Here is a 27,168-nt window from a genome sequence, read left to right as displayed (position 1 = left end):
GACCCCGGAGCCCTGCTGCACCAGGCAGCTGGGAACCAGACTCTGCCACACAGCCTGGCAGCCTTGCTAACTGGGCCGCAGGTTGAGAACTGCTGCTCTGGACAAAGGCAACCAATATGCCAAATACTACCTTGGATTTACATAGAGCTGCATCCCTGTCTTTCAGAGTGGTAGCCGTGTTAGTCTGTATCAGCAAAAAGAACAAGGAGTACTTGTGGCACCTTAAAGACTAACAAATTTATTTGAGCATAAGCTTTCATGGGCTAAAACCCACTTCATCAGATGCATGCAATGGAAAATACAGTAGGAAGAGATATATAGACAGATAGATAGACACAGACACACACACAAAGAACATGAAAAAATAGGTATTGCCATACACTCTATAATGAGAGTGATCAATTAAGGTGAGCTATTATAAGCAGGAGAAAAAAACCTTTTGTAGTGATAATCAGGATGGCCCATTTCCAACAGTTGGCAAGAAGGTAAGAGTAACAGTTGGGGGGAGGGGGAAATAAGCAAGGGGAAATAGTTTTACTTTGTGTAATGACCGATCCACGCCCAGTCTTTATTCAAGCCTAATTTAATGATGTCCAGTTTGCAAATTAATTCCAATTCAGCAGTCTCTCATTGGGGTCTGTTTTTGAAGTTTTTTTGTTGTAATATTGCAACTTTTAGGTCTGTAATCGAGTGACCAGGGAGATTGAAGCGTTCTCCGACTGGTTTTTGAATGTTATAATTCTTGACATCTGATTTGTGTCCATTTATTCTTTTACGTAGAGACTGTCCAGTCTGACCAATGTACATCGCAGAGGGGCATTACTGGCACATGATGGCATATATCACATTGGTAAATGTGCACGTGAATGAGCCTCTGATAGTGTGGCTGATGTGATTAGGTCCTGTGATGGTGTCCCCTGAATAGATATGTGGACACAGTTGGCAATGGGCTTTCTTGCAAGGATAGGTTCCTGGGTTAGTGTTTTTGTTGTGTGGTGTGTGGTTGCTGGTGAGTATTTGCTTCAGGTTGGGGGGCTGTCTGTAAGCCAACATTTTTCTGGCTGACTTAGAACAACGCTTCCTCAGCTCTCGTCCCCTAACGTCCCTACTCTACTTGCACTACATTGATGACATCTTAATCATCTGGACCCATGGAAAAGAAGCTCTTGAGGAATTCCACCATGATTTCAACAATTTCCATCCCACCATCAACCTCAGCCTGGACCAGTCCACACAAGAGATCCACTTCCTGGACACTACGGTGCTAATAAGCGATGGTCACATAAACACCACCCTATATCGGAAACCTACTGACCTCTATACTTACCTACATGCCTCCAGCTTTCATCCAGACCACACCACACGGTCTGTTGTCTATAGCCAAGCTTTATGATACAACCGCATTTGCTCCAACCCCTCAGACAGAACTGAGAGTCAAAGAGTTTTCTCTTGTTATGTTGCTTTGTAATGGGTACTAATTGACCATTCTCTCCCCTAAGGGGTATAACCATTTCTGTGAGTGAGACTCAGCAATGTTTAATGGTTTGTTATCATGAGGTCTGTCCCAGAAATATTAGAGTTATGTAACACAAATGTAGAGCCATTACTCTTAATATGAGAAATACAGAGATTAGCACATGAGTATCACACTCATCCACTCACCAGCATTTAGGAAAGTCCAAAGACTACATATTTTACTTCAGTTTTAACAATTTAATTTTAATAACATTCTACCAGCATTAAGCCTGACAGACTCTAAAAGGCCTGGTCTATATGACAAAATTAGGTTGATGTAAGCTGCCTTGTGTTGACCTATTTGTGCTTGTGTTGCCATTTAAGTTAGTCTCCCACCAATGTAAGCTCCCGCCAATGTAAGCTCTCCATTACGCCGATATAGTAACAGCACCTCCCTCACGGCGGAGACCACGGTTGATGCACTGAGGTCGACACAGCGTGAGTGTAGGCACTGGGTTACCTGTGTTGACCCTAACAGTCCTCCAGCTCCTATCTGACAATGCTTGAAAGTGACTGCTCTTGTCACAATTATTAACTCCACTGCCCAAGGGTCATGCATACCAGAAGCCCTGCCATCCTCGCCCTGCCCCCCACCCCCTACCCCAGCTGCTTAAAACCCAGTGAATTTTTGAAATGTCTTTTCCTGATCGTCCATATTGGCATGCACACCTCACAGCTCTCCATTGTTGTGTGCACCTTCCCCGCTGACCATGCCAGCTACGTGCTCTAGATGCGCTGCAGCCTGGAGTCTACAGGAGATACTGGATCTCCTGGGTTTGTGTGGAGAAGAGACTGTACAAGCATAGCTATGGACCAGCCCTAGAAATGTGGACATCTATGAGCAGATTACACAGGGAAGCAGAAGAAGGGGTATGGCAGGGATCATCAGCAGTGCCACACGAAAGTGAAGGGACTGCAGCAGGCATATCAGAAGGCCAGGGAGGTCAACAGTCAAGTCGCAGACCTGGCACTTTTTACAAAGAGCTGCATGCCGTACTGGGTGGAGACACCACCACTGCACCACATACCACCATAGATACCGTCATAAATACAAAGGAAAGGGTAACCACCTTTCTGTATACAGTGCTATAAAATCCCTCCTGGCCAGAGGCAAAATCCTTTCACCTGTAAAGGGTTAAGAAGCCTAGGTAACCCCGCTGGCACCTGACCCAAAATGGCCAATGAGGGGACAAGATTCTTTCAAATCTGGAGGGGAGGGGGAGGACAAAGGGTTTGGGCTGTCTGTGTGATGCTTTTGTCAGGAACAGATCAGGAATGCAAGCCTTACAACTCCTGTTAAGTTGGTAAGTAATCTAGCTAGCAAATGCATTAGATTTTCTTTTGTTTAATGGCTTGTAAAATAAGCTGTGCTGGAGGGAATGTGTATTCCTGTTTTTGTGTCTTTTTGTAACTTAAGGTTTTGCCTAGAGGGATTCTCTGTGTTTTGAATCGGATAACCCTGTAACATATTTACCATCCTGATTTTACAGAGGTGATTCTTTTACCTTTTCTTTAATTAAAAATTCTTCTTTTAAGAACCTGATTGATTTTTCATTGTTCTTAAGATCCAAGGGTTTGGATCTGTGTTCACCTGTACCAATTTGTGAGGATTATTATCAAGCCTTCCCCAGGAAAGGGGGGGTAGGGCTTGGGGGGAAGACATCTCCAAGTGGTCTCTTTCCCTGTTCTTTGTTTAAAACGCTTGGTGGTGGCAGCATACTGTTCAAGAACAAGGCAAAGTTTGTACCTTGGGGAAGTTTTTAACCTAAGCTGGTAAGAATAAGCGAAGGGGGTCTTTCATGCAGGTCCCCACATCTGTACCCTAGAGTTCAGGGTGGGGAAGGAACCTTGACAGATACCTCTGAGGAACCTGAGTGACTGGCCCCTGTGTGACAGGGCGCTATCAGCAGCAGCCTGTGCACTGACATTGCTGCAGCCTGAAGAAGGCTGGAGGCCCAGTTGAGGGCAAGTATACATTTTCTGGTGGGGGACTGCAAGCACCAGGGTGACAATACTGGGTTAACACAGTAACTGGGGAGAATATAAGGGGAGGAAACAGGAAGTAAGGGGTAGCTCAGAAGGAGCTCAGGAGGAAGCTCAGAGGGTGAGTCTGGGCTGGGGAGTGAGGGCTGCAGGGAAGCCTACCCTGTACCACTATGTAAGAGGGGAATAAATACACATCTTGATGAAAGATAAACTGCCCAGTGCGTGTGTGACTGTGAAGCTAGCTGACCTAGCCAGGGAGTGAGGTTCACCAGGTAGTGACGGAGGCACTCCGTGACACCCTGGCATGAACAGCAAGGATGAGGGGGAGTTGGGGGAGGAAGATGAGGAGGATGGGGGACATGAAACTGCGGGGGGGGGGGGTCCAGGTATGTCATGAGCCAGGACCTGTTTGAGATTCCACCACAGTCCAGTCAGCCCTGACAGTTGAGCACAGGCAAACCCGATGCAGGGCAAGGAATCTTGGGTATGAATTTATGTATGAATTTATTTCCCATTACAGTGTTGGTGCCCCCCGCAGAGCTGGACACAGCTATTGACTTTTCATTAATTTCCTCACACTAGAAGAGTACACACAGTACAACAAAGAGAGGTACACTTTTTATCGCAGTACACAGACTAGCAGCATGCAGGCCTGGGCAGCTTTGGGAGGTCAGCAGTGGCTATGCTCTCTGTGCCTTTGTTATCCTCAGGAATGAGAGATCAGCTAAAAATTATCATTGCCTTCTCCGCCTGTGACGAAGTGGGTATGTTCTTAATGTTCTCTCTGAATACTGTGTGGGTGCCTCAGCTTCCCCTAGGCATTTCTTACGTATCTAGGTGGTGGGATAAGGGTGTGTGATTGTTGCAGAGCCCTAGAGGGCCAGCGTGATGATGTCTGCACAGAAAATGGCCGACACCCTGTCTCCTGGCAACTGATGGCCTGGGCCCCTCCTCTGCAAAGGTGCCAACTGAAGGTGTTGAAGAACAAAGAGATCAGGTGGCCTCCTGGCCTGGGAAAGAGACAAAGGCCAGAGGAGGGGCGGGAGAGTTTCAAGTTTGGAGCTGGCTGGAGAAATGGAGGGAGGCCTAGATGGGGCTCTGGGCTCCCTGGCCCCCAAGATGGACCTGACTGAGGGGTCCTGTTTCCTGTACCTACAAGCTCTGTTTTAGACCGTTTTCCTGTCATCTAATAAACCTTCTGTTTTACTAGCTGGCTGAGAGTCACGACTGACTGCGGAATTGGGGTGCAGGGCCCTCTGGCTTCCCCAGGACTCGCTGGGGGAAGCACACGGTGTGAGAAGGGGATACTGAATGCTCCAAGGTCAGACCCAGGAATGTGGAAGCTGTGGAAGCTTCTTGCCCTGGAGACACTCTGCTCACAGAGAGGAGGCTCCCCCAGAGCCCTGACTGGCTTCGTATGGAGTAGTTCCAGAGCATCACCCGGTGACTCCGTTACACGACCTTCCACAGTCTGGGTTGCTGCTGGAGCTCCCTTTATACTGGTCGTCTCCCCAGGAACACGCTTGATAGTGCCTGAAGAACAGACTTTTGCTGGCCAAGGATGGGTCCAGCCCATCTTTGTATTGGCTTTAGTGTGTGGTCCGTAAACCCCAGCAAACACCTCTATTCACTAGGCTAATACCTTTGTCAAGAAGGAAATTAGGCAAGATTTGTTCTTGACAAATCCATGTTGTCTTTTACTTATCACCCTATTATCCTCTAGGTGCTTACAAACTGATTGTTTAATAATTTGTTCCCATATCTTTCCAGGTGTTGAAGTTAGGCTGATGGGTCCATAATTCACTGGGTCCTCTTTATTCCCCTTACTAAAAACAGGCGCTATGTTTGCCCTTCTCCAGTCCTCTGAGATCTCACTTGTCCTTCATGAGTTCTGAAAGATAATTGCTTCATCTAGTTCCATAAGTACCTTAGGATGAATTTCATCATGCCTTGCCGACTTGGACACATCTAACGTACCTAAATATTCTCGATTGCAAATATTGATTGTGTTAAGTGTCTGGCCACAATTTACCTTTTCAGTGAAGACTGAAGTAAAATAGGTATTAAACACCTCCGCCTTCTTGATGCCATACATTATTAACACTTCTTCCCCCCTAAGTAGAGGGCCTACACTTTCCTTCATCTATTCTTGCTCTTCAATGTTTTTAAAGAACCTTTTCTTACTGCCTTTTACATCACTTGCTAGGTTAAACTCATTTTGGTGCCTTGGTCTTTCTGACTTTGTCCCTACATGCTTGTGCTATTCTTCTGTACTCATTCTTAGCAATTTGTCCATGCTTCTACTTGCTGCAGGATCCCTTTTCGCTTTCCAGATCAAGCACTCCTGATATTAGCCTCATACTATTCTCCCTCTTTTTTCTTTGTATCTGGATAGTTTGCAGTCCTGCCTTTAATATTGTCTCTTGAAGGAACTGCCAGCTCTCCTGACCTTCTGTTTCCCTTAGATTTTCTTCCCAGGGGACTTTAATATCCATTGTTCTTATTCTCCTGCTCTCAACTCTTTCCCTTCCTTGGAATAATTAAATCATTTCATGATCACTTTCACCCAAATTGCCTTCAACCTTCAGATTGGCAACAAATTCCTCCTAATTCATCATTATGTACAATCAAGTCCTAACAAAGGGATATCGCGCATGATCCTGCTCTCACTAAATTAAATGGCAAAACTCCCACTTGAGTTCAATGGGAGTTGGGGTGGGCCTATTGTATTCCACTCTTAGCATGAGTGTCACAAACAATGGAGTATAACAAAGAACTGGACAAAGCACTTCTCAACATCCTTTTGCTGGGAGAAACAAAATGCATGCAAAAGACAACAAGGAAGGTTACTTTATGAACACAGGCTGAAATCACTGTCATTTCCCTTCTATTCCTTCCATTCCAAGTGCAATTATAGTGGCATCAGCTGTTCAGGATGTTCCTCTGATTCGTGGTGGCTTTTCTCCACAAAATTGTTCTCATGTGGGGTTTCAAATTGCAGTTGGTCTTATTATTCTTCCCACAGGAAAGACACAAACACCAGCTTGTCTTCTCAATCACAGAACGCACAGTGCCAGAGGAGAAAACACTGGACTCTTCACACCCTATTCAGGCTAATCACTGCTTCCTCTCAATAAATTCTAAATAAGATGGACAGCATGTTGACCAACTCGATATAATGATGGCCTCAAGTGACAAAACAGCACAGGGCAGCACTGAGTGAAGACTTCCAGTTGCATGAGGTAACTCCATCACCTTCAAGTGTTTGGGTACCTTAGTGGTGGGTCAAGGAAGGAAAGTCATTAAGCATAACAGCCCAAATCCTCAAAGGTACTTCAATGCCTAACTCCCATTGATCTCAAGTAGAAGTTGATTGATAAATTCACATTGGAAAACATAACCCCAACTCTACATACAAAATGATGGTTTCTAAATTAGCGGTTACCACTCAAGAAAGAGATCTTGGAGTCATCATGAATAGTTCCCTGAAAACATCTGCTCAACGTGCAGTGGCAATCTAAAAAGCTAACAATGTTAGGAACCATTAGGAAAGGGATAGATAATAAGACAGTAAATATTATAATGCCGTTGTCTAAATCCATGGTATGCCCACGCTTTGAATACTGCATATAGTTTGGTTGCCGCATCTCAAAAAAGATATATTAAAATTGGAAAAGGTACAGAGATGGGCAACAAAAATGAGTAGGGGTATGGGGCAGCTGTTAAAAAGACTGAGACTGTTTAGCTTGGAAAAGATGATGGGGGTCGGGGGAAACAGGATAGAGGTCTATAAAATCAAGAGTGGTACGGAGAAAGTGAATAACGAATTGTTATTTACTCCTTTACATAACAAGAACCAGGGGTCACCCAATGAAATAAATAGGCCGCAGGTTTAAAACAAACGTAGGGAAGTACTTTTTCACACAATGCACAGTCAACCTGTGGATATAGATCTTGTTGTCAGGGAATATTGTGAAGGCCAAAAGTATAACTGAGTTCAAAAAAGAATTAGATAAGTTCATGGAGGACAGGTCCATCAATGGCTATTAGCCAAGATGGTCAGGAATGCAACTCCATGCTGTGAGTGTCCCTAAGCCTCTGACAGCCAGAAACTAGGACTAAATGACAGGGGATGGATCACTCGATAAATTGCCCTGTTCTGTTCATTGCTTCTGAAGCATCTGGCAGTGGCCATGGTTGGAAGACAGGATACTGGGCTAGATGGACTATTGGTCTGACCCAGCATGGCCACTCTTATGTTCAGAAGTTTCTGTTTTTAGGGGAATTTACAAAACAAAATATCCCACTTTTATGAAGCATAGAAAAAGGTGTCACTTATTTGGGCTTTGTGGTCTTGTCGTAGCAAAGATATCAATCAAACATAACAGCAAATTAATCCCTATGGTAACTCTCTCTCTCTATTTAAGGAATTTCTATTGCTCTCATCACTGGTGTAGGTAACTCCAGAGATTATTTGGACTCAGTGTTTCTGTATGGCCAAATGTCCTCCCTGTCATTTGATCTAAGGGGATTATTATCTGCCAATGAGAGCAGGGGGCTGGAATTTAGAATTCCTGAGTTCTGTTCCAAGGTCTGCCATTGACCCACTGTGCAATTTAGATCATTCACTTGCCACAGGGCTAGATTTTGCCCAACCCTTTAGCAACTGCACAAAGAGCCTTTCCTCACGTGTTCTCCGTGTGGGAGCCAGCACAGTTCCAGTCTCTGCATTCTCATCAGCTCAGGTTCTGCTCCTGATAGTGCCTGAGGGTGTAGTCCACTTCAGAAAGATGAAGAGGGGCAGGCTGAAGGTAGGGCCATCCCACCAACCGCTTTCAGAGCTGATACATAGTGGAGAGTAGGGCATGCTACAACTTCCTAAGGAGTTGTACAGTGGGTGTGCTGCTTCTTCATGTTGCCTCCTTGAGGAATAATGCCTCCTAGATCTCAAACTAGCACAGAATCACTCCACACCTCTGGTGTGGGCCCATACCCAGTAGGCATTATCTGGCCCCTGATCTCTTTGTGGCTCAATTTCCCCCATCTGTTAAATAAGAATAACAGTTACCTTCCATACAAGGAGCCGGTGGGTTGTGAGAGGCTTATTTAGGTAGTTTTTACACTTTGACATCTCTAGATGAAAGTCATGATGGCAGCACAAAGTTGTATCGATACATATACGTATATTTACCACCACAGAAACTGCTCAGCACACTGAGACTCTTGATGAACAGCACTGGGAAGAGCAGATCATCCAAAGGAAACCCCTCAGGATGCTTCAGATGGAGGTGTAAACTTCTTTGTTTTCACTTGTTCAAAGAATCTTTTTGTTTCTTATCAGGAAGCACATAGATCAACATCCAAAGTCTCATTGCTCAGTCAGGACATCAGCAGATATCTCTGTACTCAAGATTTTCTGTAATGTTAATCAGCTGACGATCACACTGTTCCCTTATACACAAACAAAGCTGACGCATTTATAAGAAGCGATTCTTGTAGATCAGTTCTCCTGATTTCAAATGGAATTGATCCGTTTCAGGTTCCTAATATCTTTTGATGAACAAATCTGTGTTGTATTCATCTCCCGAATATGTAGGCTAGGAAGTGTCTTATGGGAAGGATCTCTGTCCTCACTCATGCCCACTGAAAACCTTGATTAAGTAACAAATCAGCACAAGATAAACCAGTCATGAAGATCCAATGCCGCCTTCAGAACTGTAATGAACAAGGCATTCTCAGCACCGGTTGTTTCTCATTTTAATAACCAATTATTGCCCAGTGCCAGAATAAAGAATTTTGGGGCCCTGTGAACTATGGAAATTGCCCTCCCTCCACTTCCATAATGGAGGGTTGGCAGGACCAAATGTGAATGGCCCCATGCAGCAGGTCACAATGCCACCAACCCAAATCTGGTAGTGCAGGGCCCCCCTGAGATGGACCCAGTGCAAGTATACCTAGTGCACATTGGTTAGTCCAGGCTTGCTCTGGGATTCCTTTCTGAATTGGTTTGCCATGAACTATCAGTGCACCTCTCTGTGTAACCAGAGGCTGCCTCAGAGTGAAACATCCACCACAAAGGGGCCCTCAGGGATTGGCTTTTATTTCCCATTTATTTAAGTTTCCTCAATAGATGTTTTCTTGTGTTCGGTGAAACCCTTTTACATCTTCTATTCAGAAAAGTAAAAAGATATTGCAAATGCGGTGGGCTCCCCTAGGAGCTGAACTGCACAGAGTAACGGTGACTGCAATGCAGGAACAAATTTGAAAGGTAACGAAGGTGAGTTAAACCCATTTCATTGAAGGCCTGCCTGACCCATGTGCACAATACTTTACCACTTTCTGCCTGTCATTCACTGCAGCTCTGATTTGTCAGACTGCAATGTCTGCTTCCTCTCTGTATTTTTTATATGAGAGGCAAAGAAAAGTGAGACAGAGAGACACAGGTCTCACATCAAGCTGAAAGCAACTTCTATTACTACTCACTACTCTATTCAGACTGATCACTTCACCCAAGTTCTATTATTGGGTGGGAACAGTAGTCAGATTGGAAAAGCAAAGTAATAATGCTCTACCTGAGCTCTGCACACAATTCCTAAATACTTGGATATTTCTGTTGGAATGACTACCAGTGCTGTAGTTAAGTGTTGATTATTAAAGCCCCATCATTACATTTCAGAGTTAACACGATAATGGGGTGGTTTGCATCTTACTTTTTTATAATGATGTGCAGCTTCCTTTAGCTAGCATGGCATCAATTCACATTTTGAAGGCTTCTTTGCAACCACATGGGCTAGATAGTTTAAACATTCTTATAAAATAAAACAGAAGAAACTGATGAGGCCACTGGAAGAGTACTGGTGCTGTAGAGTGTACCCGTGAGTATCAATCCAGCCCTACCTTTCCGTGGAAAGAGAAGATTTGCAGAGGGAACTTAACAGTAAATGCAGATAGAGTGAAGTAAGACTGGGAAAGTGATCCCTTTGTATAAGTTGCATAGCATATAGAACGTGTATAAAACCCACTGGAAAACCAGAGCCAAATTGTGAACATAATTGCATAAGGATAAATCCAAAGTACCTCTACTAATGTCACTGGTGAAAATGAGACCAGAGTCTGTTTTCCAAGGAGGAATGGCTTTGTAATAAGAGAATCTGAAGTTGAGACAAACTTAAAATACAAACAAACAAAAATATATCAGAAGATACGTTTGCAAGATTATGAAGAGGAAGGATGGTCTATGTTCAATTCTTCTCTCTGCCACTGACTTCCTGTGTGATCTTAAGCAAGTCATCTCTCTGTGCTGCAGTACCCTTGTTCTGGGACAGACTCTCTCATTACATATGTACTGTGCCTAGTACAATGCAGCATTCATTTTAGTTGGGGGCCTACAGGCATACTATAGTACAATAATTAATAAAATTGAGAGGGATCAAAGATTGCCCTCTAAAACATGAGCAGGACAAACTCCAAAACTTCAGGAGAATGGAAGACGACAACAGAAATATGAAGACTTTGCACTTCTACGTTACCCTCTTTCTGAGGGACACAAAGAGCTTCACATACATTAAATGAATTAAGTGTCACAGCACCCCTATTACGTAGGTATTATCCTTATTTTACAGATGGTGAAACAGAGGTTTAGAGGGCTTAAGTTATCTTGCCCCGTGTCACTCAGGAAATCATTGGCAAAGCCAGGAAGAGAACCTGGGTCTTATGCCTCCCATTTCTTTGCTTGATCCACAAAAATACCTTTCCCCTAACAGCTTCACAACAGGTGATGGTCTGCCCCTAAATCAGAAATGCCCTGTCACCAAAGATGGACATACTGTAGAAAACCCCAACAGTAAGTCTATTCTGGGGACAGAGACACGCATTAATTTTTCTAATGCTCATATTGGCTTTCGCTGTCATGCCAATAGTTACAGAAAATGAACTGCAAAGCAATTTGGATTCCTGCAGGATGAAAAGAACCGTATACATGTAAGTTATTATTACCGTCATTAGCTTGTACATGTCCCCTGTCCTAGGTTCATAGATCATTCATGGGGCCTCCCCTGTGAGGAGAAAAGGAATGACAAGTCTCTTGTTTAATCTATTTAAACCCCAGTTCAACTAAGTGCTAGCCTTTCAAATGTGTTTACATGCCTAAAGATGCAGGTAAGTGCCTATGGGGATTTTCAAAAGCACTTAAGCAGATTAGGCCCCTAACTCCTATTGAAACCCATGGGTCTGAAGTGTCTGAAATCAATGGGAGCTGGTTGCCTAGGCTGCTGAGGAAGTTTAAAAAATCCCACTAGCGCCTATCTGCATCTTTAGGTGCCTAAAATACCTTTGAAAATCTGGCCCTAAGCCCTTAAATACATACTTAACTTTAAGCATATGCTTGAGTTCTTTGCTGAATCAGGGCCTGATCCTGCCCCTGTCAAATTCACAACAGAGCTCCCTTCGATTTCACTGGTGCAAGATCAGATCCTTAGGCAGCTGAGACTTTTATAACGTCTCTTTTTGCATTGAGCTTCCTATGGCTTTATAGTAGAGAGGGACTTAAGCTGAAAGATTTGGATCTGGATCCCAATTTGAAACACCCGTAACACATTTACGTCTCCCCGCAGCCCCCCAGATCATATCATTGGGGCAGGGACCATTTTTTGTTCTGTTTGTATAGTGCCTAGTCCAATGGGGTCCTGTCCATGACTGCGGCTACTACGTGCAATGGTGACATAAATAATAATCTGCAGTTTATTGCATGGCTGATTATTTTTCTGTTTGCACAACCTTATAATCATAGAATATCAGGGTTGGAAGGGACCTCAGGAGGTCATCTAGTCCAACCCCTGCTCAAAGCAGGACCAAGCCCCATGCAGGGCCCTTAGAAAGAACACTAAGAACTAGAGATAAGCCCCAGCTACAAAGCTGGGATCCAGATCAGAATTTTCCCCAAGTTTTGTTAAGTGCTGACCTGGAACAGGATTTCAGCCAGAAAATTAATAGAACCTTTGGGCACATGATTTTTTTGGCAGTAATGGGTGAATGTCAAAGGATTTAGGGCAGATAAACACCAAAGAGTTCAGAGTAAAATTCCAAGAAACACAGTGAGAACAAACCAGAGCATGGGCTGCCCATGAAGCAACTACTGTAGATTTACAGGCAGATTTTGCTTCTGGATCTGGTAATGAAATAATAATCTAACCTACCAAAAATAAAATAAATAAAATAAAAAGCCCAACAAGATGATGATTGTCAGCATCTTACCTGGTTTTATACCTCCCTGAAGTTCAAAAGACGTTGGCTAGCTGCCTCAGAGAAATTGGCTCTTAGCCGCTACTGAATTCCTTACACTGCTTGGAATATCAAACGTTGTGTTAAGGTGACAATCTGAGACTGCACAAAAATGTTTGCTCTGTGAAACCAAACACAATAAATCTGATGAAGGAAGTAGATATGTCAGCCTTGTGCCTCCCTGGGAATTCTTCTAAGCTGTACATATGTGCATCCTGAAGGCTGTAATTGCTGATTATTAATGTACACTGCATGTTTTACAGTACTGCACAGAACATGAGTTTGTCAGAAAACTCAAACAGATTTTGTAAAGAGCTACACTCAGCTGAAAGCTACATAGAACTTGCCTGTCTGACAGCAGCTAATGTCTGATGTTTCAGAGGAAGGTAGGGATGTCTGTCTAATACATTTGGGGTGGCTGCTCAAGTATATGACTGTCAGTTAAGAGGAGCTGGGTTCTAGTCATCCCAGATTTTACAGTGACTTTGTCTGGGGTTCAGTTTTCCCATCTGTAAAATGGGGATGTTTACACTTCAGTATCTCTTAGGAGTGCTGTGAGGCTAATTTGAGAGTCTTAGGTGGAAGATGATATAATAATGCAAAAATATTATGAATTGTGCAAGATCAGTTGTTAAGCATTATTGGCTATATAAAGTGCTAAGTATGGTTAATACTACACAATGAGGAGAGATTTCTTCCTCACCCTAGCTGGGGATCAGTTTACACTGAAGCATGAAGATTTTTCTCAGCATTAGGGAACTTACTAAGTTATAGCTTTCTGTGTAACTCCAGGAAAGAACATTTTAATACAGCCACCTGCCCAAAATAGCTCAGTTTCCAGCAGCAGAGGAGCTGCCAGTTCTTCTATTTTAAATCGTGTTAACACATTGTTGTACCATGAATCTAGCATAGGGCTGTCACCTGTGTGTACTTGTTGTGAGGGACCAAACCTCGTGGTGAAAGTGATACTATGAGCACTGGAGAGGAGTCGGCTTGTCTTGGGACTCTTCACCCCAAGACAATCCCTTTCTTCACCCCACCCTGAGCCCCAAGACCCTTCTTCCAAATCCATGTGATTGTAGTGGGCCAAATTAGAGTACAGCAACTGGAATAAATCTAGAATAACTCCACTGCCTTCAATGGACTCACATCAGTGTAAGTAGAGCAGGATTCAGGCTAATGCTTTGTTCTCTGTACTCTATTATGCCTAGAAGACCAGGAGGTGCCTGCTCACTAGGAAGTACTCTGGGGGCCTAATTTTCAAAAACAGATACCTAAATTGTGTCCACAAAATGTACAGCTGCAAACAGGAATCTGCAGGCACAAAACACCCACTTGTCAGTGCAATTACCTATTCTGCACACAAAAGTGCATTCTTTTGCACTTAGTTATCACCCAGCTGTGCCTGTGTGATCAGATTTTGCAGATCAGCGCAACATAAACGTCTGTTTTTGAAAGCTTAGCATTCTTTAGGAGAGAAGGCAAGATGGTCCAACAAATGGGCCTCTCCTTTTTTAAAACCAGCCTCTGGCCCAAATTCACTATTTGTGTAAGCAGGTACACTGGAGTTGTTCAAGTGAGTTTGATCCTCTGTATCTAATAAAAAGGAAATGTAGGTAACAGAGGGGGAATTGACAACTGTTATCACATCCTCTTTTCTAGAGACAAGAACATGAAGGGAGCAGGGAAAATAGTATTTCTTTTGTTTAGTTCTAGAACTGTTCAGTGCTGTTTAACTCCAAACCCTAGTGTTCAGTTCAGGCTGCAGACCTGACACAAGAGTCAAATTTTAATCTTATGTTCTTAGCCAATCCCTACTTTGTATGTAGATGAGATTTTAAAATGGAGAAAGAATAAATGCCTCTATTATATAATATTGAGTTATAGAGAAATGCACATAGTACATGCCTTGCACAAGAATCTGGGCACATTTACATAATGAAAAACAAAACTATAGCCATTTTGCTCATAACAGCCACCATTCTCTTGCCAACTTGCATCCATCTTTTAACACCTTTGGATTTCACTTCAAAACAAGCAAACACTTAGGCAGAAACACAAGCCTTGCACCAACAAACTCGGACTCTGGAAGAGCAGGATGGCAGGTACATTCCACAGCTAGATACTCTCCTCCGAGAATGCTCCCCTGTCTTCAGGCATCATGTGTTAAATCTAGAAGCTGTCAGTATTATTATCTTGATTGTTGGGTAGGGTGACCAGATGTCCCGATTTTATAGGGACAGTACCGATATTTGGGGCCTTTTCTTATATAGGCTCCTATTACCTGTCCCGATTTTTCACACTTGCTGTCTGGTCACCCTATTTTGGGAGATGGCAGCTGAAGACATCTGTCTGAGTTTTCGAGGATCAAAGGATACAAAACCCAAAGGCAGTATACAACCCTGGTTTAATTATATCTCAGGCTCTTTTGCTGCATGTCTAAAATACAGACTAAAGGCCAGTGAGACAGATGGAGGGAGAGCGGAGGTAAAAACGTAAGCACTCGAGATTCTCCTATTAAAGTGAGATCAAAAGTACTTCCTGTGCGGTAGTTAATGCTAGTTCCCATAACTATTGCAGAAAGCATTTTACAGGCCAAAGAACTCAGTTTCCCCATAACTAGTATGGCCCAATGGCCCTTCATTAAGTTCCCTGTTTGGCTTTTGCAAACAAAGTACACAAATCTCTTTCTCATTCCCACTAGGAAGAAAAAGAAAAAAAAGTGGATGTTTATTGCTTTCTACAATGGCCCATTGCCGCCTTCTCCTGTCATATATGTTCTTTCAAAGTGGATCCTATTGACATTCACTGTCTCACAAAGAAGTAAAAGCTTTAAGGGAAAACTATATGAATCACAAGAAGGTTACAATATACTGACCAGGAAAAGGAAGCAAATTTGTGCGCATTTCCATAGCAAAATTCCAGTCAAGTTGTCTTACATATTACATTGAAAAGACTAAGTGTTTCCAAATATACATGATTTGAAGAGATGTTATCAAATAGGTTAGGGCCAAAATTCAGTGTTTTGGTTTTTTGATTTTTTTTTAAAAAAAAGTGATGTTTACAAAACCTAAAAACAGAAATAAAATGAATCCATTAAAATATTACTTATGTGGTCAATGCAATCTATAGCACAGGATTAGAATGAAAGGGTGACCAGAAATTGTATCTGAGAGGTAGATAGACCCTTTTCTCATTGAGGACCGTTTGTGTGCAGCTGTTGCTGTTGTCTCACGCTGTCTGACATGATGTGGAATTATTTTTCATAGTTGCAGTGCATGCTTAGCATGAAGATACTGGAGGAATTACAGCTGTACAGAAAGGAAGAGCTGATCTGGAGCAGGATTTCAGCTGGAAAACTAATAGAACCTTTGGGGACATGGCATTTTCAGCAGTAATGGGCAAACATCAAAGGATTTAGGGCAGATAAACACCAAAGAATGAGTAAAAGTCCCTAATAAGTCAGGAGGGGAGTTAGAAAAATAAACAGTGAGTTTGTTGAGTTTGCAGCATAGTTAGAATGGTGCTAAGAGCCAAGAATAGACAGCTCTAGTTCTGGCTCTGCCACTGATTCAGTGTGTGACTTTGGACAAGTCACTTAACCTTTGTTGTATCTCAGTTTTCCCTTCCATGAAATGGGGATAATGCAGATCTACCTACCTCACAGGTATATTTGAAAGATTAAACATTTCAATTTCTAAAAAAACCCAAAAACCAATCCAATAGGCTCTATCAATTAAAATATCACATACACAATTTAAACCTCTAGAAAGTTATTTCAGCCTGCCAAAAACTAATGATACTATCAGGCCAACACAATAAGTAAATCTCCCACCCCACCTCAAAGCATCACTTCTTCCATAGTTAACCCATGGAAATATAAAGTGTTATTAAGACTCAGATCTTGATTCAACTCTGTTGCCTGCTGTGCAATCTCAGGGTCAGAATTAATTCTTCCTAGTTCTGGCTTGGTCCACAGCTCTCCAGCAGGATACGGACTTATTTCATCAGACCAACTTCTCTCTGGCTCATCATATCCCAAGGGGTGTGGCACCATTGCCAACAGCTTAACCCTTTCAATGCTGTCCCGTACACCATGAAAGCTTATCCAAAGCTCATGGGCTGGAAAAAAAAATCCAAGTGTGGGAAATCCCATGCCTTTCTTGCCAAATAAAATTCTCCCCAGATCAGTTCTGAACCTCAAAAATTCAGTAAGGTGCAAGTTACACAAACAGTTGTGTTCCATGATCAATTCATGCTCCAGGTATTTTCACATGCAAAGGGTGAGATTGGTTTTGAGAAGCGTGGTGACTACAAATGTGACTGGTGGTGAACTGTATGGATTTCTAGACACAGTGGTAGCACTGCATTGCCAGTGAGATTAAGGTTCATGGGAATAACTTAAAAGGAGTCATAAAAAGTAGTAGTAAATAAAGATAAAGCATGAGGTATTCTGTACCTGCAAACCTGGAAATCAGCATCTACAGGAGGCAAGGGAGTTCTGTGGATCCCACTGCTTGTGTGAACATCTGTGTGCTTCCCATTGCGAGCACTTCTGTTGTATTTGGACACCAGGGGTGGAATCATGGGCCTATTCAAGTTACCGACAAAACTCCCATTGACTTCAGTGGGAGCAGGATTCACCCGAGGTGTGTTATACCACTGGGGGTTGCAATGGGTCTTGTATGCCAAAATGTCAAGTGTGGATGGGGCTGATGAGTGGGAAGCTATAGCTAGGATAGTCTCATTATTCCTGAAAGGAGCTGTAGGTTACATGCCACAGAGACATGGGCACATCTTCCAGGGGACAGAGAAAGAGGAGACTGCAGAGGGTCTGGAGAAGATGCAGGAGTTAAATGATCATGCTTATAACGGAACAATTGGATCATGGTCTGGTAGAAGTCTAGAACCACTAAATCCAGAATCATGTGGTCAAAGCCCAAAGTCATTGCTCAGCCATTACGCAGGCAAAACTTCCATCAAAATCAAAATCAATGTTGCCTGAATACTGACTGTAAGAGTGGGCCCATCAGTTCTATATCAGTATTCTCACATATTCTAAGCAAGGGAATGGCTTTACGGGTAGGGTTACCAGATAGAAACTGTGAAAAAACGGGACAGGAAGGGGTGGGGGGGTAATAGGCACCTATATAAGAAAAAGTCCCAAAAAAACGGACTGTCCCTTTAAAAACAGGACACCTGGTCACCATACTTTACCGGTAAGTAAAATAATAATCATACAACAGAACATTAGCCTCGCTCTAGGTTTTCTCTTAAGCTTGGTTGTTTCTAGGTTCCTCCAGGACCTCTTTTGTCATAGTTCCTGCTCCCTAGAAAGTACACCCACCTCCCTTATGTCCAGGGAATACAGGCCACACCCACAGTTAGGAGGTTGCTCCTGCCATGACTGGTCAGCAAGCTTCATTAGCTTTACACAGAATTCTAATATGTACTAACCACATGCGTCAAGAGAAGAGTCCTGCTGACCTGTTACACCCTAGCATTGACTCCTTCTGTGGTGCTGGGTGAATCTACTTCAATTGCTCCATCTCTTAAACAGAGGTAATCATATGCCCTTGCAGATGTTTTGCCTGGGTTAATTAGGGAATGTTTGTAAAACCCTTTGAAGAGAATACTTCATTAATAATTGATCCCTTTTCATCAGGGGATCTCAAAGCACTTACTACAAACATTAATTCAGTTTCACATCAGCTCAGTGAACTAGGTAAAATCATTTGCATCACCATTTTACAGAGGAGAAAACTGTAGCACAGAAAAGTTAAGTAACTTGCCTGTGGACACGCAATCTGTCAGTGGAAGAGCTGGGAGCAGAACCCAGACCTCTTGACTCCAGTCCCTTGGTCTAATCTCTAGTTATGCTTCCTCCTTCAAAACTGAGAGATGAAAATGTTATACAAGTACCAAATAACACTATTATGGGTGTGGGGGAGAAAGATTTCCTGGAGAGAGGGGACATTTTACATGAATCATTCCCTCCCCCACACCCACCCACCCACCGACTTCAGGGATTTTGCAAAGCACTAAAGATGATGCAGTTTGGTACATTTTAATCAGTTTCTTCCCCCATGAAATTATGATCCAAATATTGCTAATAACTAAACACAGTGCAACAAGGTACTTACTATATGTTCTGCCTTGTAAAGCTACTATTGATATATGATAGCATGGTATCTCAGATGGGGCGGTAGGCCTCTGCTGTGGGACTGGGACTCCCCTCTGCACCCACATTTCACCTCACTGGACATTCCCCATGCCAAGGGTAAAGTACTGTGACTCAGGGTGAAAACTAATGTGAGGGAAAGACAGCAGTTTGAGCACAACATAGAGCAGAGAAGCCAGAAGAAAAGCCTGGGATGATGGGAGAAGAGATACTAAAAATCCACACGTCTGCAGGGGAAGGAAAGGAAAACAAAAGTCTTGTATGAGAAGGAAGCAAATCTGTCAGAAATGGTCTAGAAAATGAATTTCAGATCCAAAGTTGGCCCCTTGAAAAAAATTCATGGGGTCAGAAGCAAGGGTTCTGATTCAGAGCGATACGGAGAGCAAATGCTGTGAAATGTGGATTTGGCATCTAAATTCCCCACCCACAGGGACTGAAGTGGCAAACTGGAGCCAAGAGTTTGGTTTGGGACTGTCCCTCAGCATGTACAGGATGGCTGTTTATACTTGCAGTTTTCAGCCTTTTTTGATCCCTAACCCACAAATGGCCAAACAAACGATCATTTAACTTACAGTATCCCACCATCCTGTCAGAGTCTGATCTTAGCTGGGGTGGGAGCCTCTTCCTGCTGGTGCAATGCTCAGCTCCCAGGGTTGGGAGGGGTCACCAGAAGGGGCTGTGAAGCCAGCTTCACAGACCCTTTAAGCATCACTTCTGCCCAGGACCACTGTTGTGAGGGGAGAGGATGCGGAGGAGCTGCTCTGGGCCTGGGGGTGGGGTTGAAGGGGGTGGAACAGGGGCAAAGGCAGCAGCAAGAGGAAGGGAGCTGCTGCTCCTTCCTCGTCCCTTGCCCAGCCTGTTCCCAGAGGGCCAAGGATTTTGATGCCCTCAGAGAGCAGGGGGTGTGTTCCAACAGGTGCTCGATTGGCTGAGCGGTACTGGTCTATAAGGGTGGAATCCAGGAGAAAGGGATTGTAAATTGAGGCTGTTATTCTAGCTGTAGGTAAGGGGGTGCCTGATATGAAATGCTACTTTGAGAGTTATTATTATTATTAATAAACATTTATATTGTGAAATATTGTGTCTAAAAGCCTCTGCCATAGAGAGGGCATTGGAGTACATGCCATAGAGGATGTCATGGTTCAGAGCAATTGTACCTGTGCTCCCCATCCATGGTCCACCAACAGCATCCACTCTCAGGCTTCCAGCTCCCAGCCGTCATCTCTCTTGGGCCGAGATACGCATCTCACTCCCTCCTGGCAGGCTGCGCAGTTCCCTGCATAAACTGTGAATTCCATAACGAGTCAGACTGCCTCTGCAGGCCTGCTTTACTTTCTCTCCAGAGACTATAAACAGCCTAAGTGCCTACAGCTGTAAGGTACCACCCCGCTTTTCCTAAGCAAGAACATTTATTCTTAAGCGTTACAGCGAAGACATATTAAAACAATGAAGCTTACTAGAGATCACCCCAAACTGTAACAAGGGCTCTGGAAGGTGATCAGTCCTTCAAACCCCACCCAGGGTTTTTTCTGTGGTCACAAGGTCATAACATCCTTGACTCAGAACAAGCTTCCTCATGGAACAAAGGTCCCCTCCTCAGGGCAAAGCTTCCAAAGGCTGAGCTCTTGCATAACTGGAAGGGAAACATTTGCATATGCCTCTTCTAGAGATTTCCTGGGAAACCCACTTAACTTTAAAAGTTCATTGTTGTCTGGCCAATTGTTTCAAATAGTCCTTTGATACTCATACCACTTACCAGGGTTTACATCTGTCATGTCGCCCACCTTCCCTGAGACCTTACATACAATCCCACATGAACATTTTCCTTTTTATACAATGAACTAGTAAGATATTTAAAATTAATTCAATAAGGTTTGTCCTGGATATTGGAAAATTGCTAAACCTGTCACAGAAGGCAACCCAAAATGCCACGATGCAGAAATTATTGGGTGAGACTCTATGGCCTGTGTTATGCAGGAGATCAGACTACATGATCATAATAGACCCTTCTGGCCTTAAATCTATGGCTGTTTGGGAAGGGAACGGGTTTCAAGCAATACACCCCCCAGACTGTACCTACGTAGCTAAGAAAAACAATGCAAAGAGAAGGTGGAAGAATCTTTCTTCCCTGGATCTCATTCCCCTCTGAAAGAGACAAGCTGGCACTAATCACCATTTCAAGAACAAGGTCAAAACTAAGGGTGAGCGCAGTTGCCGGCTTGCTACGCAGGTGGCATAGTTATGACAAGCAGGGAACTGACTCACGTTAATGCTTCTGACTTTGGTGATTTGTTCCAAGTCAGGAGGAGGCCACTTTTGTTATTAGAATGAAATCAGGGATTATAGTGCTCGGCTGCATTTGGGAGGCCAAATGAATCAATTCTGTACTAGAAGGAGAGGAGAGGCATCCTGGCATGAGGTCTGGTTGGAGACAGATGGGTTGAGGACTGCCCACTGCCAGATGCCAGCGAGCCTGCCAGTTCAGTGTGCTCATGCAGGTTGGCCAGGTATTTGGGAATTACTGTGGGCATTCACAACTACACAGGGATTTTAGTCACAGCCCTTCTATACTTTGCATCTCCCAGGTTAAAACCAGAGGACAGACTCACCTCACTGGTACAGAGTATAGTTTGCACCTCCCTGCACTAGTGAGGGCTGCTATACCCCAGGGAGGAAACTGTCCTTGGGGGAAGACAGGTGGTATTTCCACTGCAGCTCTCCCTTATCTTTCACAGTGAGGAAGGGCAGTTGTAAGTTCCACTGGGGTTCACAAGCCACCAGAATGCATGATTCAGCATGTCCTATCTGCATTGGTCATGCCCCTTTACAGGCAAGCATGGTTTCCTTTCTAGTGTGGTTCAGATCCAGCTCTAGTTTTAATGAAGTTATTGAGGTTTAACACTAATTTAATGTTGCACCCAAAAGTTGGTTAAATTTTCCCTTGGTGTTGAATGAACATTCCATGAATATCTGTATGTTGTCAAGGGTGGGCTTGTAGCAGCCCATGGGATGTGCTCTTCAAACTGGCTCTTCAAACCCGATTATTTAAACATGGTCCAAAAATAGAGAAGTCCTCTGGTGCTTACAGGATGAGCTAGGCTAAGGGGCTGTGGAGGTATGAGTAGCCTCTAGGTGCTCAGAAGGGACTGGCAGTGGAGAGGAATGTGGATTTTATGTTGGGGAGAAAAGCTGCAGTAGAGGGTACTTGGCGCAAGGTATTCAGTGTCCTAGGGCTGAGGACAAAATTCTCTTCTCTTACCTGCCTTGCTATTGTGTGTTCTGCTGTTATTCTACACATGAAACTTCCACTGGCCATGGTGAGAGTCAGAAAGGAGCAGTCTCACCCTAACAAACTGACTCCTCTTCTAGTCTCCTTTCCTCCAATCTATCTTGGGTAGAGGAGACAGGGCCACAGAGGAGGTGAGTGCTTGAGTCTTCTTTTCCCTTTACTATTGGAACTATTCAATCCTACTGAGCTGCTCCTGATAAACTCTGGGGCAAGCCAGTCCTGAGATTTTAAAACAAGAGGACCGTCAATGGGATTTAGACTCTTAAGTGCCTAAATCCCTTTTTAAGAGCCTAAATCTCATTTTCAACCAGTTAGGGCTTGTGACACTAGGTGCAGCAACATCGAAATATCTTTAGAAATCTGGGCAAAAGTTTCTTTCCTATGAGCTAATCTCTAATATCTGTGGGTTTTCCGCTGCTTTATAATTTCTAGAAACACGATTTTTTTTTTTTGGCAAAGCTCTTCAGGAAAGATGCACTTGTTTATGTGAAAATCATTATCTTGTGTAGCTGTTTTGGGCTGTGACACATGAGACAGCTCCTTGTAGATGTACATAAGTAAATACAGTAGGAAGAAGAGGATCCAGCTTTTTGTGCTTGAAGATCATAGATCTTGAACCTGCAGTCAGAGCTGTGGTGTCACTGTTTGCAGAGTGCTGGGGTCCAAGAGAGAGAAAGCATGGGATGGTACCAGGCATTACTACCAGTGAGAATGACAGGCCATGCTAAACAGATATTAGAGCAGTGATACTCAGACCTCAGTGGTTCAGGAGCCAAATTAGTGATTGACATCACCTATAAGAGCCACAGTAGTGTGAACACATTGTTTCATTTAGTATAGCACTATATATTTAAATTTAAACTATGATGGGGAAATATTTAGTTTATATTTTTCTCACAGCAAAATGACTGACCAAGTATTATTATATCAGTTACAATTGGTTAATAAAATACTAAAAGCATCCTGATTGGTTAATAATTAAATCACACACTGTTTTAATATCATGTGCTGCAAAGAGCCGCAGGAGACACATTAAAAAGCCACTTGTGGCTCCCCAGCCACAGTCTGAGTGTATAGTGCACCACATACATGGAGGAGGGAAAAGAGAAACCACATGGAAGCAGCACTAAAGCACTGGGATCAGACACCAGATAATTGGTAGAAACCCCGACCACAGGGCTGCCAGGAACATAATCAGTACAAAGGCGGCAGAATTGGACAGGGGGGCTGGAACAATTTGTATAGCGGGGGTGCTGAGAGCCATTGAACCAAACTGTAAACGCTGTATATAATGGAAACCACTTCAAGGCAGGGGGTGGGGCAGCACCCCCACCACCCCTGCTTCCAGCACCTATGCAACTGGATGTTCTGTCATGATTTACTAAGGGTCAAGTCTGACTCCAGATCTGAATTCAGATCCAACCCCCCCCCCCCCCCAAATCTGGGAGTGCTCGCATACATCTAGATGGTTTGGTCAGGCTTTCTCGGATAGAAATACTGGAAGGACCGGAGTCACCCACACCTTATTCCCCACCCCAACACACTGCAATTAGAGGAAATAGACTCTTTGATAGCCTAGGCTATCCTAAACAGTTTAAACAGGTGATCCCTGCTTCAGTGCACCACAAGTAGGAAAACATCTCCACAGTCTCTGCTAGGATACCACAGGAGTGAGGGTGCAACTCCTATGTGAGGCCTTGATCCTGCAGGGGTGTGGCTGGCAGGAAGGCTGCTGAGCCCAGAGATTTGTTACACTCAGTCAAGTCACAGCAAGCTGAAGGGAGTGGGCACTTCACACTGACGGGCTGGCCGGAACGCTGTGCCCAGCACGTGGCAAGAGGGATCCCCTTTCCTCAGAATCTTCACACATTTCTGTGTTGATGACTGGCCCTGTTTTCAGCTCTCTCTACATGCAGCTTCTCAGCACTGCCCCTGGCCGGAGGGAGAAGCAGTGCCGGCTCCAGCATTTTTGCCGCCCCCAGTGGCAAAAAAGACAAAACAAAAAACCTTGCCACTGAACACGGAGGCGGAGTAATGGTGCGGCCACCGAATTGCCGCCAGCGACCAAAGAATTCCCGCCGCCGTGGGGGGCGAATTGCCACCCCAGAGCCCGACCTCCTGCTGCCCCTTTACATTTGCCGCCCCAGGCACCTGCTTGGTTCACTGGCGCCTGGAGCCGGCCCTGGGTAGAAGAAATTGCTGAACACCTAGCTGCTGCTGAGCACAACTGGGGTGAGGAAAGAGGTTGGGAGAGACAAAGCCACGCGCGCACCATTTCCCTGCAGAGACGCTGCTGCGCGGTGCAGAGCTGTGTGCAGCGCTGAGGGGTACGAGCCAGCCTCTCAGCCCACCCTGAGCTGAGACTGGGCAGCAGAGGGAATGAGGTGGGAAGGTGCTGGGTGGGAAGAGGTAGGGTGTGGTCAGGGTACAATGGGTTGTAATCCTGGACGTGAAAATGGCCACCATGCCCATCACTGCAAGATATTCCTGCTGCCCCCCAAGTATTCTGTTCCCTTGCTGCCTGACACAAGTAACTCCCCGACACCTTCCAGGCTGCTTTACTTGAGAGTGCAGAAATGCTGCCCTTCGGGGACAAGGACAGCACAGGCTGTCCCAGACACAGAAATGCTCCCCGTGAAACAGCATCCCTCTCTGCCAGCTACACAGTGCAGCATGGCACATGCCGAGCACCACATTCTTGGCAGCACCTTCAGTCTGGAGTGTCAGCTCCCCACAACTAACATTCCCTCTACTGGATCATGAGTAACAAGGCCTCCTGCAGGACTGAGCCTGGAGAGGCTGCCAAGAAAATCCCCAGGTAGGATTTGTATGTGGCTTTTTGCCGAAAGGCCTCTGCAGGAGCTTGCTGCTGCTGGTAGAGGGTGTGTGTCTCACCAGCAAGGTGAAACTCTGATTTATTCAAGCGATTATGTGCTTTTAGTAAATGGAAGGGTATGCTGGGAAAAGCCTGGATGAAAGGCACAATCTCGAGCTGCATAATGCGGTTTGATTTATTCTTGGCCAGTGCTAACTGAGAATAAAACTGAATGCTCCTAAACGAGCTGCTTAAGTGAAAGTTTCTAGCAAATAGGCAAATGGAAGATTTATTTATTCATTAATTTGAGGAAAGCATGAAAGGAAAAGTGGCCTTTATTTTAATATGAGCTGGATAAAGCTGTAACCAAGGCATATCTAAGATTTAACTAGACATTAGTTATGTCCAGACCACAAGTGCTGTTGTATCCTATGGTTAGGCTGATAGAATAATGTGCCAAAAATATATTTTTCTTCATAAAGCACTCCTAAATGCTGAGGATAAATTATAATACTCGGGGCACTAGCCAGCTCTCAGGGAACCAGGAATGGACTATGGCTACACTACCAATGTAGTTGCACCACTATAAGCTCTCTGGTGTAGCCACTCTATTCCAGTTGGAGGGGGCTCTCCGGTCGACTTAATTAATCCACCCCCAACAAGCGGTGACAAGTTATACTGACAGAAGTGGTCGTGTAGACATAGAGGTGAAAGATTTCATAGGGTATGTCTGAATCTGGCTCAGATTGGAAGGTTGACACCTACAGGCTGATGTGAAAAGGGAGCATGATCTCAGTCTGGATTCCAGTGGCCAGGTATCCATAGCTCACAACCATTATTGCAGTCGGCACCCTTTTTGTTGAAGAAAGGCCAAGGATTGAATGGGCCGTGCAGAGGCTGCTGTTAAATTAAAAACTGTCCACCAGATCAGGATTAAGGCACATTGGCAAGGCACTCTGGGAAATCCTGAGCTGCACTGCATACAGTCTGCACTCCCTTCTAGTGGGGAGAGAATAGGCCAGTCTCCTTAGCCTTGTCCACACAAGGGATATTTTTGCAAAAACAAAACAAACAAAATCTCCACAATTGTGGGTCGCCAGGTGGCAAAAATGATGGGAGCCTTAGTGTAGACAAAGCTCCGGTTGCCATCAGAGTATTTAGTTCAGTGTTTTGACCTCTTCTGAGGCTGTTCTGCTTTTGGCAGAGACCACCAACAGGGGTACCAGCTGTGGGGACAGTGTGGTATCTATTCATATCTATTCAAGGAACACCATCATAGGACCTAACCACATCATCCACACCATCAGGGGCTCATTCACCTGCACATCTACCAATGTAATATATGCCATCATGCATCAGCAATGCCCTTCTGCCATGTACATTAGCCAAACTGGACAGTCTCTACACAAAAGAATAAATGGAAACAAATCAGACATCAAGAATTGTAACATTTAAAAAAACAGTAGGAGAACACTTTAATCTCCCTGGGCACTCAATAACAGACTTAAAAGTGGTCATTCTTCAACAAAAAAACCCCTCAAAAACAGACTTCAATGAGAAACTGCAGAACTGGAATTAATTTGCAAACTTGACACCATCAAATTAGGCCTGAATAAAGACTGGGAGTGGCTGGGTCACTACAAAAAATAATTTTCCCTCTGTTGATACTCACACCTTCTTGTCAATTGTTGGGAATGGGCCACATCCACCCTAACTGAATTCGCCTCATTAGCCCCAACCTCCCACTTAAGACAACTCCCATCTTTTTGTGTGTTGTATATTTATACCTGCTTACAGTATTTTCCACTCCATGCATCTGAAGTGGGTTATAGCCCACGAAAGCTTATGCCCAAATAAATGTGTTGGCATCTAAGGTGCCACAGGGGCTCCTTGTTGTTTTTATTGTATAGGAAAGATAGCTGCTGGTTCGTGTAGACCCAGGTTTGTGTTTTAATATTTTGATTTATATGTAACCATTTTGTTTGTAATTATCCTTACTCACTAGTTTTTAAATCTTAATCTTTGATAATAAACTTCTGATTGTTTTCACTATAAATATATCTCAGTGCTGTGTTTTTACATAGGCGCTGCCCTCAGTTGAAT

The 27,168-nt window shown here is 44.1% G+C and overlaps 1 long non-coding RNA gene across 1 annotated transcript in view; it reads right to left on the bottom strand.

Moving 5' to 3' along the window:
* Positions 1 to 18,572: 18,572 nt before the first annotated feature.
* LOC122465168 overlaps positions 18,573 to 27,168 on the bottom strand; it is a 35,434-nt gene continuing 26,838 nt past the window's right edge. The window contains exons 4-5 of the long non-coding RNA XR_006289792.1: positions 20,119 to 20,246; positions 18,573 to 18,674 (exon numbers count right to left, since the gene is read on the bottom strand). This is a non-coding gene — a long non-coding RNA (uncharacterized LOC122465168). The remainder of the gene's footprint in view (positions 18,675 to 20,118; positions 20,247 to 27,168) is intronic.

Source organism: Chelonia mydas, chromosome 3 (assembly GCF_015237465.2).
Source record: "Chelonia mydas isolate rCheMyd1 chromosome 3, rCheMyd1.pri.v2, whole genome shotgun sequence".
NCBI lineage: Eukaryota > Metazoa > Chordata > Testudines > Cheloniidae > Chelonia > Chelonia mydas.
The sequence above is the reverse complement of the archived record's forward strand: the minus strand, read 5'-3'. Positions and strand labels throughout refer to the sequence as shown.